This window comes from Delphinapterus leucas, chromosome 9 (assembly GCF_059928025.1).
Source record: "Delphinapterus leucas isolate spDelLeu-1000000601 "Yukka" chromosome 9, BTC_Dleu_Yukka2, whole genome shotgun sequence".
NCBI classification, from domain to species: Eukaryota; Metazoa; Chordata; class Mammalia; order Artiodactyla; family Monodontidae; genus Delphinapterus; species Delphinapterus leucas.
Genome location: NC_143137.1, coordinates 24,911,614 through 24,927,459, shown reverse-complemented (window position 1 = coordinate 24,927,459; position 15,846 = coordinate 24,911,614).

Below are 15,846 nucleotides of genomic sequence, written 5' to 3'. Positions count from 1 at the left end.
CAAGGACCCCTTAAACACCTTCAGATGGTTTTATCCAACTTCCATCCTCCATCAGATGTGAATATATTTTAATGTGTGTTTATTTTTAGCATGGGTTGAAACATTACCTTGTTGAAAAGCTACATCCTTCATAGTCACTAAAAATCTCCTTGATTACATGTTTCTAACATGGGGCATATTAACTTTTATATCAAGTGACCACAGCACATACTTTGTGGGAACCTTTATAAAAGAAATCTGCAAGGCATTACCCCCTTACTCAAAAACTGCCACAATCTTCTAGAATGACCAAAAAAAACAATGGCATCTTTAAATTAAAATTAACAAAAATTTCAGAAACCCATAAGCCAGCCTCCTTTGGGAAGCCAAAGTTACTTTTCACTACCTGTCCCTCAGGAACATAACGGTTTTCTACCTAGAAACTGGTCATTTGAAGGTCCTTTCATTCAGGTGCCTCTGATACTAGACCTGCTGCACAAAGATAAGACAAAATATTGCAAAGGACTCATGTAGTTATACCCAGTCTTATCACCAACAAGTTACGGCTGCCTTCCTACAACCTCTTCGTGATCTTCAACCATGAGATTCCAACCACTGGAACAGACATCAGAAAAAACAGCTCTGAATCCTCTTTCTAAAGGACCTTATCAGATACGCATAGGAATATGTGTATCTGATAATACAGCAGAGGAACTCCAGGAAGCCAATCCTCGGGTCACCATTCACTCTTCCACACAATTAGGAGGCTACTTCAGTAGGAGATGTTAAACTGAAGATTCTTGGAGATCTAATAGAAGCAAATGGTCTTCAGATATAGAGAGTGGACCCAAAACCTTCAGAAAAGTGATATAACCTCAGATAGTAGGCAGCTTCTGTCTAAGATATCAGATCAAGACCTCTATCTAATTCCTGTCTTGTTTTATCTTCTTGCCTATAACCATTCTTCTCATTTTCTAAAGATCCCAGTTTGTCATCTACTCACAATGGCACTCTTCTCTGTTTTTCTCTCTCTTTATTATAATTGTTAAACCAGAACACAGTCATTCTAATATCATTATTAGATTCTCCTAAACAGTGGCCACTGCCTTCAATCTTACAGAGTACTGTATAGGCCATCCATAACCAGATCTGCTGATAAAAACCTCTGAGCAATCCTGGTCTCATCAAATAAGATGATAAGGAATTATTCCAGTGACGTTTCCACTTGCACCTACATGGACCAATGACCTTAAATAAATCAAACTGTGACTTCGCTACTGTCCCTCTATCCTAGAAAAAGAACCAATGATTACCATCTATTGATCAGACCCTAAATAATTTTAAATTTGAATTTCATAATCTTCCCTGAATGATGGGCCAATTACTTGATACCTGGAAGATAGTAATTGATATTTAAATACATAATCCAGCTAATGTAAGGCCTTGGTTCCAACCTCGTGTCATGCATAACTCTATTTCTCATGGCTCTCCATGTGCCCCTACTGGTTATTAAATCCTGTGTGACCAGGATGCCTGGTTATGTTCGCCTCCAACTGACACCTCATATACTTTGGGAATAATATTCTGAGACTTTTCTGCACATAGGAACCCTAACTCTATACATCATCAAGGCTTGAAATTCCAACTCAAACACAAGCTCCAAAAAAGAGGCCACCTTTGATTATTCAGGCACTCTACCTAGGAGAATCACTGAGTCATTGTTTACGTGAACAATCAGAGCAGTGCTCCCAACAGAAGGAGTCATACAAATAGAAAAGACTGTTAGAAACTTAACATTAACTCTAGCAGGAGTTATTAACGATATCATCTGTAACCTACATAAAATATACAACACTCTCAACTCATTGGAAGAATCAGTAATGGACAGTCTCATTGCTCTAGATTTGTTTGCTGGTCCTGGTGGCCTCTGTGCCATTACTAATACTGCTTGCTGTACGTGGATCAATGAAGCAGACAAGGTAGGAAAGCCTAGATTTTGCCTTAAGAAAAAGCTATTTGGATCTCTAATGTGATCCTCATGCTGTACAAAATTTGTTCTCGTTACCTGATTTGGGCAACTGGGGTTCCTGGTTCCAAAGTATCTTACAGGGACTATTAATTTTTCTTGTTGTAGTCAGAGTGATCACGACGCTGGTCTGTTGCACTTTATCTAGAGCCTTGAACACATCTGTATTTAAGCAAGTCTCTTATCAGGTGCCAGCCATAATGCTATAACAACATAAAGTTAAAGATCTTGACATACAGTGATTATGGAGACAACCAGACGTTCCCTGAGTGGCGATGGTCTGGATCTCTAGCTTCCCGCGAATTGGCCAACCTCTCTCAGGTGAGAGAAATACCCAGTGAGAGACAGAATATACAAATGGATAATGACCAGCCGTATATGACAACAGAACTCTGACCCGCAAGCTCTGTAGTAACCAGCCCGGGAACCAAAGCATAACCTCTACAGAAAGCTTCAGCCAGTTGCCCTATTTTTGTTCTCCCTTCCAGCACAGGACCAACCCAGAAAAGCCAAATACGCTCCTGAAACCAATCACGTAAGATGCCCCACTACTAGTCCATGTCAACGATGTCCAATCAGAGATTACCTAGAGCCTTTGTTTTGTTTTGTTTTGTTTTTCAGTGTAAAGTTTTCCTCCTCTCCTGCCTGTCTCTGTCTCTGACAAATACAAGCGGTGGTAGCAGGAGATATAGCAAGCCCAGTATAAATAGCTTTGTTTGTTCTCATTTGAGTTTCTTCATTGATTTTCACCTAGTTGTACACTGTCCATAGGCAGCACAGCACATCAAACTTTAGCAGGCATAACTATAGTGTAAAAAGGCAATATAGCTCACTAATTATTAGTTCTGCCATTCAGGATATGTATATTACCGAAAGTTACTTAATATCGCTAAGCCTCAGTTTTCTCATCTGAAAACTAAGCATCAAAATATTACCTAAATGGAGGTGGTGTGATGATTAAATCTGACAAAATATGGAACATATTTATCCTATTGTCTGGCCCATAGGTGGCCAATAAGCAGGGAGTACAGTGATAATGAAGATGATGGTTGCCTGTACTTGCTAAGTTCTGCAATCTGGCTTGTAATCATCTCTTGCCATTTGCTACCTCACAGTGATGTTAAGGAACTGCATATACAGTGGGTTATATACATATTATATATACAGCATATACAGAAGTACACAGAACATATGATAAACCTCCATATATTCATCACCCAGTTTCACCAATTATCAACTCGTGGACAATCTTTTCCATCCATAGTCCCCCAATTCTCCCTTTTATTTTACCTGAAGCAAATCCCAAACAACATATAATTTCATTCTTAATGTTCCATTATGTATCTCTAAAAGATAAGGACTCACTCATAAACTATAACTGTAATACCATTATCACCCCTAAAAATTCCTTAATATTATCCAATACCAGTTGCTTGTACTTTGAATCTAATATGGTGAGAAGTTCAACATTGATTTACACACACTTTGGTTGTTTCCACACATTTATGGCTCCTTTTTTCATTTTCACTTTTCTTTAAATGGTGTTCATAAAAATAAATGTTGAGTTCTTGAATTACTCCTCTGTTTTTGTCAAGATGGAAGATTTGGAATAGAACTGAATTTTGTCTCTATTAATACCTATTTTCACTACCTTAGGTGAGTTTCCTTTTCAATTTCTTGGTATTTTAACATCCAAACAACCCAAAGTAGGTTGTGTAAAATTTACTATTTAGTTCATTTTAATACAGTAAGAGGAATTATAGCAAAATGATACCATGGGAAATATATATGACGATTCACTAAATCAATGCCATGAACATTCATTTAAATATTTTCAAAATATTTACCAGTTTCCTCAGAAATAATTTACCTGAGGGATGATGAGTTTTTGCTTGTCTGATTCATTTGTAAGGCTCAGTTTATTTACTGAAGATTATCGACGTACAGTTACCTATAAATTGAGAAAATATCCTGTAGGTTGCATATTTACGAAAAGTCCTTCCCGATCATTTATCATCCTCTACACACATCCTGACTACTTCTGCCATCATCAGTTTTGAGCAATTGATTTTCAGAAGTAAACATTTGAGGGGAGTGGATGAACAGGAGGTTGTTTGAGGGTTCCCATTTTTATGAGTCAATAACTCATTTTAATGAAAAAGATTTAATTTCACCAAGGTAAGTAAAGTATCCCTTTAAGAGGATAAAGGGAAAATATCTTAGATTCATTCTATATAGTATTTTATTAGATTCTTTTTATTTCCATTTCTCTTGACACACCTTTTTCCCCAAACTATAGTAAATACCACAGCATCCCAAAATTTTTACAAGCCTTATGGATAAAACACAGAATCAGAGGTAATTCAACTAGTGAATCATAGTCTTTAACTCTGTCTGGGAAATAGCAACAATGATGAAATTTTTTAAATCCCAAAGAGATTTTTTTTTCAAATTAGAAAAAAGGATGCTAAAGAAAGAAGAAACTTCTAAAAAAACTGACATTTTTAACTTAATATAAAATGTATTAGTCAATGTAATATTAACAGAAATGTCTTATTTTCAGCTGTCAAACAATAAAATTGGCTTCTAAATGAGATACCCCCCAAAAAATTTTAGGAGCTATAATTTGAGCTCCTTAGTATAAGCATGTTCTAAAACCAGTTAAATCTAAACTTAATTTTCTGTGGTATTGACTTAGGGCTTGATTATCTTAAGTGAATAACGTTAACTGTTCTGTTAAATATTTTCCAGGAAGAACAACCAGAAGACGTAATTGAAGGATGCAAAGATAATCTCTTCCTGCTTGTTGTCATTAAACTAACTTTTAGGCCTTTAGTGCCAACAGAAAATATCAAATGTCAAATCTTTCAACTATAATAATTCCAGCCTTCTTGTCTTATTCAGTGTGCCTCAAATAAATTCTGTAAGAGGGAAGATGCTCTAAGCTATTCCTTTAAAATTTTTAAAGTTGTGAATTTTCACAACTCTTACCAGAATTAATCTTGGCATTATGATGAACCAAGGTAAGTAAATTTTTCTCCAGCATTAAGATATTCACTCTTGGAAGCTAAATTCCAACTATACTCAAACTGAAGGAAATCACACCAAGTTAACTGAGAACTCTGACAAGGAAATGACAGTAATAAGGTGAATGACATATGGCCTAATATTCAGCTTCCCCATGTCAGGAAACTGATTCGTTTTTGGCAGAACTGGAGGCATGCTTTACTCTAGTCTGCAGGTAGACCTTGGAATATCACTCAGTCAGCGATTCCCTCCACAACCAATTATTACCAACTCCTGTCACTTCTATCTCCTAAAACTCTCTCTAATTCAGCCCACCGCTAATGCCTTAGTTCTGGCCCTCCTTAGCTCTCGCCTGAATTATAACTAGACTGGTTATCTGAGGGAGCTCCCTGCTTCTGTGTCCACCCACCCAGTCATTGATGCTTGGCTGAACAACCCAGAAGATCTATCCTCTTAGGGAACAAATCTTCAGATGGCTAATAAACTAGAGTGTCACACACAAACTATTTCACAATTTAGTTTCATACACTTTATCATGTTTCCTCTCCTTACTCCTCCCTCCTTCCTCCTTCCCACTCCCACCTCCTGTTCACACACATACACATCACATCACATTAACCCTCACCTCCTCACAACTCCCGAGACACATAGCCCACTTTAATCATCTTTGAAATAACACTGGACTTTCTCGTATTCCTCTCAATAAACTCACATATATTATAAACATTTATTCTGTCTACTACCTCCTTGCTAAACTATAAATCATGTCTTCGTCTTTATTGTATTTATCTCCTTGATAAATATGCATTGAGGTGAAATTGATTCCAATGGACAAATCAAAGTAATATAATAGATGTTCAATAAATAAACTATGAATATTTAAGTATCCATTAAATGATTTAAGGATCCATTAAAAGATGTCATTTCAACTTCATTTAATGTTATTGGGATTTGTTGTAAAAAGTTTGAAGAGACTATGAGTCAGACTTTAGCTCATACAATACAAAAGCATATATTCCAGATACATTAAACAATGTAAATAGCTTTTTAAAAAAACTATAGAAATACTAGAAAAAAATTAACATTTATATTATGTTGAAGGATGGAAAAGGCCTTCCTAGGTATGACTCCAAAGGCATATATCAATCAGGAAAGCAGTGACGGCTTTTCCAATGAAAAAATAATTCTCTAGCAGTACTGCCCAATGTAATTTTCAGCACTGATGGAAATGTCCCCTGGCTACACTTTCCAATGCAGTAGCCACTAGCCACATAGATAACGGGACACTACAAATTTAACTAGGGAGACTACAAGACTTAATTTTTAATTTTATTTCATTTTAATCAATTTAACTGCAATTCAAATTACTTTTAAATTTAATAGTCACTTATAGCTAATGGCAGCTCTTTTGGATGACATGGATCTACAGGTCCAAATAAAATCTTACAGAAAGAAAAGAAAAATGCAAACCACAAAATTGAAAAAAATATGTGAAACATATCTGTTGGTTGAATAAAAATTCCCTCGTTGCTTATCTATTTTATATAGTAGCTTGTATCTGCTAATCCCAAATTCCTAATTTATCCCTCCCCCAACCCTTTTCCCCTTTGGTAACCATAAATTTGTTTTCTATGTCTGTAACTCTGTTTCTGTTTCATAAATAAGTTCTTTTGGGTCATATTTTAAATTCCACATATAGGTGATATAATATGGTATTTGTCTTTCTCTTTCTGACTTATACTTAGTATGACAATCTCTAGGTCCAATCATGTTGCTGCAATGGCATTATTTCATTCTTTTTTATGGCTGAGTAGTATTCCATTGTGTATATATATATACCACATCTTCTTTATCCATTCATACAACTGAATCACTTTGCTGTACACCAGCAACTAACACATTGTAAATCAACTATACTTCAATTAAAATAAATAAATAAATAGTTGGAAAGGAAAAAAGTTCCCTATTGGAAAAACAAAAGACAGTTACCGACAATATACAAAAAGGAGAAATAAAAATGGCCAATAAATATATGAAAAGCATTCACCAGTCACTAGTTATCAGAGAAATATGAACTGAAAAAATGCACTGACTGCTCTAACTCCTCCCTATCAGTCCCACCCTGTCTTCACCCCATTCCCATTAGTCAGATTTGAGTCTACCCATTTTACTCTTAACATCATTCTCTTCCTTGATCAATTATTTTTGTGGCACCGACCCTGCAAAAACTCCACCTTGGATAAACTCAACAGTCTGCAGCCTACAGAACACACTGGAGAAAGCTGTCCACCGCAGAGATGATGGAACCACGGGTATGTGGTCTCACCAGCTCCTTCTCAGCACACCCTGGCTACCCTGCACATACATTACCAGCTCCCTCCCCTCTTCTCTACACTGGCTCTCCTAAAACCCTTCTACTATTTCAAACTTCCCACCTCCCCTCCTACTTCACAAAGAAATTAAAAACCACTGAGAAGAACTTTCTCAGTCTCCAGCCAGTCATCTACACATTTCCTACCTTTTTACTTATTCTTTATCATAGTGTCCCCCCTTCGGGTCCAAGTCTATATTCCACTCATATTCTGAATTCCATCCTCTATCTTCTACTCCCTCTTTTTCTTGACTTGTCTCTGTCTCCCCATCTAACAAGCATTTAAGCACACCTAATTTCTCTCCAATTTCAAAGACAGTATTGAATGCAGTGACTTAAGAAATTAGCTTCAAATCCCAGCTCTGCCCCTTACTGCTTTGTGATCATGTTTAACCTTGTTCATGTCTCCTTTTCCTCATCTGAAAATGTAGGATCACAACAACAAAACAGCGCCGTTTCCTCCGGCGCATACTTATGAACACTGAGTGAAAAATTTCCACAAAGCTCTTAGAAAATATTGTCGATCATTTTCACAACTATTGCTAATTTTGAATTCTCCTCAGCCTCATATTCTTTCCAGCCATCATCCCCCACCCCCGTCCTTCCCTTCAGAGCAAAACTTAAAACTTTTCTTTTTCTGAACTAACTTTACACTTAGAGAAAAATTGCAAAAGTAGTACAGAAAGTTTCCACATACCCCTCACCTAGGTTCCTCTAATGTTCACCAAATTGAATAACCATGGTACAGGGATCAAAACCAGGAAATTATCACTGGTGCAAGACTATTAAACTACAGACCTTATACAAGTTTTGCCAGTTTTTCCACTAACATCATTTTGCTGTTACAGGACCTAATCCGGATCCCACATTGCAACTAGTTGTTATTTCTTCTTGGTGCTCTGTAATCTTCCTTTGTCTACCCTAGTCATGACCAAACACTTCTGAAGAGAATTAATCAGTTATTTTGTAGACTGTCCGTCAGTTGGGGGTTGTCTGTTATTTTCTCAGGGTTACAATTTGAAAAATTCTTGCATTTTTAGCAAGGATACCACAGATCTCTTATTGTGTCCTTCTCGGGACATCACATCAAGAGATTCATGATAGCAATATGTCAGAGCAAAACTTTTTGTAAGAATTAATCTCCTCTCTGTGACCTCACTTCATCTCTTTTCTCTTGCTTTGCGATCCCCTGTTCAGTGGCTTCGCTCCCTGTCAGTGTAGTGAAACTGCTCTTATCAAGGACACCAAGAACTCTCTAGTTGTTTGATTTAAAAGAAACGTCTTGGTCCTTTACTCCTGGACCACACGGCAGCCTCAACACTGCGGAGTGCTCTCTCCTTCTCGACACATGTGCTCAGCAGCAGCGACACCACAGTTGCCTGATTCATAACTAACCTTTCTGGATGCTTTTCTCAGTCCCCTCCCCTGGCTCCTTTTCTGATATCCTACCTGTACATGTCAGTGCTGATTTCTAACTATGCACTCTTCTGGCACAATTGCAGCTCCATCTCTGGTGTTACTGGCCATCCATTTACAGACAATTCCCACATCTACACCTTCAACACATTTCTCTCTCCTAATCTTTATAGCCATATATACCACTGCATTCTAAACATCTCCATAAAATAGCTTATAGGAGTCATACACTGAACATATCCTCCAAACAATCCTACCAGAGATCTAAAGTTTCGCCTTGTGAAGTAAGGCTTATTTTACATTTCAGGAGGACTTCCCAAACCTACTAAGCCACTATAGGTATAAACTCAACAAAGTAAAGAGTAGGTCAAGAATGTCATCTGTTTTTTGAAAGAACAGATTTTGATTTTTATTAATGCAGTCTAAAATTGCATTAGATTTTGTGGTGGCCACATCACATAATTGACACACATTGGTCCCCAAGTTTCTATATAAATATATTGCTGTAGCTGTTTTTCCCCAGTCCCGTAGTTGTACAGATAAAATTTAAGACACGCTATGTCACTCTGTTGCATTTGGCCCATCACTCAAGACTGATATATTCTGGGATCCAAACACAGTAATTCAATTATTCGTTGAATCAACAAATACTGAGCAAGCACTAAACTTCTGTGAGACACAGAAGGTACTGTAGTGAGATAGAGGGCTAGTTGTCACCTCAATCCATTTTCTCTTCTTCTATAGTATTGCAGGTTCATCTGGGTTCCTGGCCATCAGCTAGATGCAACACCATGCAACAGAAATATTATAGGAGCCACGAACGTGCTTTTGGATTTTTTATTGGTCACATTAAATGAAATTTTTTAAAAAGAGGTGAAATTCACTTTAATAACATATCTTAATTAGCCCAATATATCCCAAATACGATCATGTCAACACGTAATTAATATAAAACATATTGAGATGGCATGCTTTCTTTTTTCACTCTAAGTTTTTTAAATCGACATGTATGTTACACTCAGAGCACATCTCAATTCAGACCAGCCACATTTCAAGGGCTCAGCAGCCTCATAGGGCCATGGCTACTGTATTTTATAGTGGAGAGGTGAAGAGACTGCATTTCCCTACAAGGTGTAGCCGTGTTCTTGCCAACGGAATGCGAATGGAAGTTACACTTGCAATTTAAGCTTCATTTGCTTAAAAGAAAACTGCTTGTGTATTGGAGGCTCTAATATGGCAGCTTAAACCTTAACCTAAAGTATACAAGAATTAAAAAGCAACCACATTCCAGGCCCTGAGTTTGCCATCCTGCCCATCTGCAAATTTGATGAGCATATCTTGTTTATCCTCATCTTAAACATGAGATCCAAATGCAGTGAGAAAAAACAAAAGAAAACAGGAAAAAGCAGAACAGAGGTCTGCCACACACAACTGGGGACTTACATACACAGGCTGTAGCAATCCATTAGTCAGCAGCCCTCTGGTACGGCCATTGGAGAACTACGGGTTAGATGCAAACTGTTCTACCATTATGGCTGAGGAATTAGGAGACTTATTTGTTTGGTCCTGCAGCCTCCCCAGTACATCTCTCGACATTTCTGAGCTTATTCTGCCATCTATCAAGGAGTCAATTCCCAGAAACTCCTCAATGGTGTTTTCTGTGTCACAATGTACCCCCATCCTCACCTAAGGAAAAGTGATAATGACTAAGGGATTGGGTCACTGCCATGACCACTTACAGCACGGTGGATATTAACCAAGAGTGCTAGTGGTTGGTGGGTTTCCGGGATTTCTAGACAGAATATATTTATATCTTCTGTGTGTGTGTGTGTGTGTGTGTGTGTGTGTGTGTGTGTGTAGCAGGGGCTGGGGAATACAAAAGGGAACCTGTCTTAAATTTCTATTTGCATAAAAAGAACACCTTATTTGTTTAGATTGCACGTCACAAATAATCAAGCAGGATTTCGGGACTTCCCTGGTGGTGCAGTGCTTAAGAATCTGCCAGTCAATGCAGGGGACACGGGTTTGACCCCTGGTCCGGGAAGATTCCACATGCCGTGGAACAACTAAGTTTGTGCGCCACAACTACTGAAGCCCGTGTCCCTAGAGCCCGAGCTCTGCAACAAGAGAAGCCACCGCAACGAGAAGCCCGCGCACCGCAACGAAGACCCAAGGCAGCCAAAAATAAATAAATAAATAAATGTATATATTAAAAAAAGGACTTCTAAAAATACTTCTATTCATTTTTACACAAGACTAAGGAAGGTATTTCATGTTGAAATTCTCATCGTCACTGTGACTGTTATTCTTTCCCAGGTTGGGGTCACCAATGCACATCCCTCAGTGAGTCACTGCATGTTCTCCAATGACAGACAGTCTGGGTGAATTAATAACAAGGGGATGTTGCACAGTTGGTTTCAATCATGGCTTTGGCATTGTGTTATGAATAAAAAATATCTTTTATGTATAAATCACAGGCACATATGAGGAAAGAAAGGAGCCAAAGAACAAGTCGATCAATAAAACACCCTTGACTCCAAAAGTTCATTGATCTACTTCCCAGGAAGTTATTACTGTCTTATGATGCCAGCTCTCCCTCTCACTTCCCCATGTGGTTGACTGGGAGAAGGGTGCCTTGCCACATAAAGGGCTGTGCTTGTTGGCAGGCCAACACATCCCATTAAAGGGCTGCATCTGGCCATAGCCTGTGGCTCAGCCTCTGACGCCCTATTTGGCATGTCACAGTAAGCACTGCTAATGGCACCTGTCCCGAACCTATAGAATTATCTATGCAATATAGCTTGAGATATCAGTGCAAGTATCTTTTTTCAGAAAAAAATGGAATATAAGATTTTTATTTACCTTCTTGGTTAGAGACTAAGAAACATTTTGAAATATTTCTGATTTCATGACTTAGCAGTCCCATCATATTGTATCCTCCCTCCTTAATCCATATGTAGTGAAATTACGGAAGACAACAAAGTGAGCTGAACGAGCATGAGGAATAGAGTCATAAAAACCTCTGTACCACATAACTCTCCCCAGGAGCCCCCTCTTTCTCATGAGACTAGTTTAAAAACAGCAGAACCTGGGAAGACCACTTGGGCAGTCCTTCATGTCTGTTGCTGCATCAGAGTTTAGAAAGCAATTACACAACACGACCTTTAAAATGTACAACAAATTAATGAGGTATTATTATTTTCTTTATTACTATTTTGTTCTTTATTACTGTTTCTTTATTACTAAATAGGAAACCTAAGGTTTAGAGACATTAAACAACTTGTCCAGAGTCACACAGCTAATAAGTGGCAGATTACCAGATTTCTCAATTCAAGTCCAGAGGTCTCGCCACAAACGGCCTCAGAAGATGGCAAAAAGCCTATGCTTTTGGAAGTGTACTTAAATACTGTTACAAGACCTTGTAAAATGAGAGAACCAGGCCAAGAACAGACTCTGAATTTGTACCTTTAAATGACAACTTACAGAATGGAAACTTAAACATTGATTTAAAAATCAAAACTTTGAAATAGTTACACACAAATGAAATGTCCATAGATAAAATAATCCCTTGTGTGTTATACTATATTTGAACAGTTAAACTTCTTTTCTATTTCATTTTAAGAGTTTCCATCTCTGGAAGTTTAGTAGAGTAGTTGTCTTTTTCCTTGGCAGGGGAGAAAGCCATCTCAATAAGAAGTATAGGCTTTCATAACTGTATAAATCCACGTTCAAGCATTTGTCATGTACCTACTATGTGCCAAAAGCCCAAAGAGCCTCAAGATTGGGGCAGAGTCATGACTAAACCTAGATCACTGCCTCTCTTTTGTCCAGGAGCTGGTACACACACACCATACTGTATTCCAAAATAATGCCATAGTGAGTGGATCAGATTCCTGTGCTCTGTCATGACAATGGTTCACACTGGAAGGGATAATTGCTGTAGCATATAATCTCATAAAGCAAGGAATGGGCATCCAAACATCTTCCACCTATCATAATTTGGAATGCATCTTGCTTGAATATATTTAGACTGTTCTTAAACTTATTTATGTATTCAGTATCTAAACTCAATCTCCATTCAGTTAAAGCAAGAAGAAACTTAATACAATCAAACATGATAAAGCTGAGTTGAGATAACAACTTATTTTTTTCTTAACTCATAATTAAATAATTTGTTTACCTACATTTTTCACTTTTTAACTTATATTTATATGTTACACAATCAAGTATAGCCCTGATATTAACTAAGAAGCTATTGAGTATGAAACCTTTATTGTAAAAGAAGGAAGAGCAAAGTGGCTGCAGACTTTCAATTTTCCACACCATGTGACTATGATTCCCAACAAAATTTAGGAAGAAACATGTACTTTTGGTACTTCCATTTTATAGAAAATGCTCTTCTGTTAGTTCGCTTTCTCAAGCATTTTGCACTGATTCCCTGGTTAATGATAATAACCAAGAATTAAAAGCTACAGCATATGTTGAATGGCCGCATCACCCCAGAAATCATATTTACTGCCGTTTGTTAACATGCTGTTTTAATTTCAGAAAATTCAATGATAGTTCATGAATTTTGCAGAACCTCCAAAAAAAGGATATGATTTTGTGTTGAAGACTAAAGGGATGTTGTTAATTTTAATGCACACTGGGAGGTCACATGATAGTCTCAAATTTAATGGTAAAGCAAATTTAGTTAACTCTGCAGAAACATAAGGAGTCTTACACAATCTCTTGGCTAGCCAAGGGCAGGCTAGGAATCAGGACATTTAAGAGTTTAAATCCAACACCTGAGACATGCTTTGAAAACTTTTCTGGACTAAATGCAGCTTGTGGAAGGAGCAGTTTGAGGGGTAATAAAGGAGGGGTACAAAGACACCTGATAACAGACAATAGTCTCTACAGTAGAAAAATTGAGACAACAATTCTATGCAAGAACTAATCTCCAAGTAACCATTCTTTGTACCCCAGGTCTTCATTCTCATCCTAAAAGATGGAACTACCTCTTATGTCTAGATATGGGAAGTTTTCCCTAGGAACCTGGCTGTCCTAGTCTGCTTGGGCTGCTGTAACAAAATACCATCAACTGGGTGACATAAAACAGACCTTTATTTCTCACAGTTCTGGAGACTGGGAAGTCTGAGATCAGGGTGCCAGCATGGGCTGAGTTCTGGTGAGGGCTTGCAGATGGCTGCCTTCTTGCTGTATCCTCACATGATGGAGACAGGAAGCTCTGGTGTCTGCCCCTCTTACCTGGGCACCAATCCCATTATGAGGGCTCTACCCTAATAACTCATCTAAGCCTAATTACCTCCCAAATACCCCCTCTTAATACCATCACATTGCAGGCTATGGCTAGAACATATGAAACTGAGCAGGACACAAACACTCAATCCAATACTGGTCATCGAACTATAGTGTGTCCACAAACCACTTGGAGAGATATAGGAGGAATGCAGAGCACCAGTCCTGCAACACTTGAGATTCTGATTCATTCTGTCTGGGAGGTGGCCAGGAAATACTTTCAAAAGCAATCCAGGGAATTCTGTTGCAAAGGTCCACTGGCCACAGTGTGAGAGATCTGCCCTAGATTAGCTTTGGAAAGAAGGGATTGCTCACAGGTCCCTGTGCCATACCTGGAGGAGTGAAAGGAAGTACTCAGAGATCAGACTGTCCTATGAATGGTAAGAGCCAGGACCAGGAAGTGCCAACAGAGGCACATCTACATAAATGTCAGTAAAGTGGTGCTGAATAATGTATATCTGAGTAATGTAGACATACTCACTGCCCAACCCCCACTCACACGGCCATTTCCATGACCTTTGGAAAACTGTTTCTGAGCAAAAGAGAAATAAAAAAGGAAAAACCTGGATAGTACCCTCATATCTAACCTAAAGATGAGTTTTTAAGATGGATTTTGAGAGGGGCAGTAGAAGGCAACTGACTGCCAACTGGGGGGATACATCGGTGTGTAAGCCAATGGAAACAGTCTATCCAAAGAGAGCTCACCCTGAGCAAGAAGGCATCTCCCTGACAGTGTGACACCAAGGAAAAGACTTTGGAAAAACAAACAGTGACAACAAAAACTTTTCAGGCTATTTTTAAATACATACAATATTTTTTAATTTATTGGTTCAATTTGTCTTCTCTGCTAAACATGAAAGGAAATCTATGGTCATAAATGGTTCAAACCAACAAACAAAAAATAACGTCCAGAAAAAAGTCATAGGAGAACTGATAACTCAGTTGTCCTAAAGATAATGCAGGATGGTCAGCTAAAAAATCTTAATGGACAAGGCTTTGATAGAATTAACTGCTGGGGCTTAAATTTTAAAACACTGAAATCATAAGCTTAACAGCTTCCAAGTATTTCACAACACAGATATTATGATGATTTTTAAAACTATTATTGTTCATAAGCATAAGAGGGAAGAACCAAAAGAAACAGAATTATAATGCTGACAAAGTCAAAATTACTTTTAGTGTGTAGTCTATTTCCCTATAAAAGTTCAAGTTGTCCTTCAAATATGAATATATGAAACTTATTGATGTTTCAAATAAAAGAAAAATGAATGCCTTCACAGTGCTGATTATTAGTAAATTATTTATATATTGGATTTACTCAAGCTATGCTTTAGTAAAAGAACAAGCCAGTAGAAAATGAAGTCTAATTCCTACAGGTCACTACTCTTTAAAAGTAAAGACCTTCTTGATACCAACTTAAATTTCCCCTATTTCACCAGGAATATTCCAGGTTAAAAGCAGGGCTCAGGAACTACAATAAAAATCTATTAGCCAAGTTCCAAATGCCTAGGAACTGTTATCACTGGTACATTGTGGAGTATTTTGATAACCATAAAAAATGTTTGTAATGATAAATGATTAACTATTATTGAAATTAAATTGAATAGTTATCTTTAAAATATCTTTTTAATTTCTTTGAAAATGTGAAATTTTCCAAAGATTTAGATTTATTCTGGATTTGGTCTCAGGTGATTTGTAAGTACTGGTCTCAAAATGCCACTTGATA